General features: G+C 36.8%; 1 protein-coding gene across 1 annotated transcript in view; it reads right to left on the reverse strand.

The window, feature by feature from the left end:
* Window positions 1-2,469: 2,469 nt before the first annotated feature.
* LOC125031401 overlaps window positions 2,470-2,500 on the reverse strand; it is a 7,194-nt gene continuing 7,163 nt past the window's right edge. Inside the window, exon 4 of the mRNA XM_047622116.1 lies at window positions 2,470-2,500. This exon is cut by the window's right edge and continues 570 nt beyond it. The gene's annotated coding sequence lies outside the window, so the exon portion shown is untranslated.

Here is a 2,500-nt window from a genome sequence, read left to right on the forward strand (position 1 = left end):
ACTTTGGAATGCAAAAATTTCCCCTTTGCTTTTGCTAGCCATGCATCGCATGATACATACGAGGAAAATGATCATGAATATATGTTTTTCTTGCAAACTTCATTGGCAAACGCAAAAGCTGTACAACCATAACTAGGAATTTTACCCATAAACTTGGAATAATTTCATGAAAAGAATATTGTTTATGTCTTCCGACCATAATAGGACTCTGCTGCTGAGATACCTTCGTATCTGAACAAGTGCAAGGTCGGAGTTCGGCATCCGGGTTCGTTGTCGGCTGTGAAACCTAAACTGTTTGATGTCGGTTAGAATAAATCCTTGAGAATAAATTCTGAAGTTGTGCATTCATTTCACTGAAGAAGATTCTCCTGTTAAAAGTGACATATCTGTTATGCATGTGTGAGAAAGTGATATATCTCCTTGATTTGATTGGTTTCGATTACATACTCGTCAGAGATATATGAATATATAATCGAAACCGGTCAAATCCTTGTATTATGAAGATATTCATTCTCATCCATACCTTTTCTAAATCACCTGTAACCTCACGCCATGTGTATTTGGTATGTTGATATCCACTACGATTTAAAAAAATGAAGTGTGTTTGCCTAATGCGTTTGCCGAGGTTTGAGTTAAGAGTAACACGTACACAGAAAAAAAAAAAAAAATGTGTTGGATATATGACTATTACAGTTATCATCTTTAACAAGACTCAGAAATATACTCAGGAATAATAACCAGAAATATTTTTGAAAATGTATATGAAGAGAATTGACAAACACTAAAGAACACGTGTGCAACTGGAATTGTAACACATCACTGAATGTCTACAAATCATGCAGCAACCACCGACAATAATTCTGGCCTCACTCTTTTATTTTTCTTCTTGCAGTGTCTGATCGAAGCCCGAAACACTTTAAACACCTTTCAACATGCATCGCTTCGTTAGTGACCGTAGCTAGACTGGCGTCCCAAGCTCGGCTGGTGACCGTAGCTCGCTTGCTGACCGTAGCTCGCCTGGTGACCGTAGATCGGCTGGTGATCGTAGGTCGGCTGGTAGCTGTAAGCTACCTTGACTGGTGTGTAGGGCACGTAGACAGGGCGGTAAACCACAGGTCTGGGTCTGTACACCTTCTTCTTATGGCCCTTTTTCTTGAAGGGATCAGCATCTGGGTTGGCGGCGCTGAGAAGCGCCAGAAACACCACCAATAGAACAAGAAGAAAGACTGACTGCTCCAGAGAAAGCAAGGAAGAGCATGTTACACGAACGCTTATAGGATATCACTACATTAGTTCCCTAAAGAAAATTAAAAAGGCCAATATTGCATTGCAATCCTCTTCCTGTTATGATTGCATCTGAAAAATAAACAACATATATATATATATATATATATATATATTGTGTGTGTGTGTGTATGCGTGTGTGTATATAGATAAATATAAGCTCTCTCTCTCACACACACATACATAAATATATAGAGATATATAGATATATGTCTCTCTTTCTTTCCCTCTCCTCTCATTCTTCTAGGTCTCTCTCTGTATCTGCCTACCTGTGTCTGTCTTCTGTCTTTCTTTCTTTCTGCCTGTCTGTCTATATGTCTGTCTGTCTGTCTGTCTGTCTGTCTGTCTATCTATCTTTCTGTCTGTCTGTTTGTCTTTCTGTCTGTCTGCCCAAAGAAGTTTGCGCAAACCCGAGAGCAAGCTCAGTTTTAGATCTTGATGAGAATTCTGAGGATGATAAGGAGGAGCAGGTGAAGGAATATTAACAAATAAACTTTTATTGAATTATCATTATGAAATTATAATACTTGCTCACAATACACTATCATCTAAGATGATAGCATTAGTTTCCCGCTTGTGTTTAATTGTAAGGATTACTGTTTCTATTTTTACGATTTGTGGTCTGAAAGAGTTGGTTGGGAGCCTTATCCTACCTCTACTTTGTGAATTGCGGCAGCTGCAACTTGTTCGTATGAATTGTTTTCTTGTTTAGTGAATGCGGTTAAAATCATACGTATTAATTCCGGAATGCAAACTAACTTCTCTGTCTGCTTTTATTTGCTTAACTATTTGTTCGTCTTTTTACAATAGGAATTTGCTCTTTTTATCAGTGTTTTCATACTAGGGAACATGTCAAATGTATTATTTTTAAGAGTTTTATATATGTCATTTCTATCTGTTGTGTTTCTCTCTTGATGTTATAGTTTATCCATGAAGCAGGAGGGCGTTCACTAGTTTTGTAACAGAGCAATATCGTCTATACTTTTTTTATTACTTCCGCAGATATTGTATAGATTGAAATGTAATCTATCACAACTTTCTCGTGCAGGAAAACAAAAAACAAAAAACAAAAAAACAAATAGAAAGCCTTCTTTTCATTTTACGATTTTCCTATTATAGTACCATCGATGCCCTGGGTATACACTATATTAGATGTTAAGTCGAATTTTACCAATAAAAGCAAACTCATTTGTACTAAATATAATTATTTATGTGC

The sequence above is a fragment of the Penaeus chinensis genome, chromosome 13 (genome assembly GCF_019202785.1).
Source record: "Penaeus chinensis breed Huanghai No. 1 chromosome 13, ASM1920278v2, whole genome shotgun sequence".
NCBI lineage: Eukaryota > Metazoa > Arthropoda > Malacostraca > Decapoda > Penaeidae > Penaeus > Penaeus chinensis.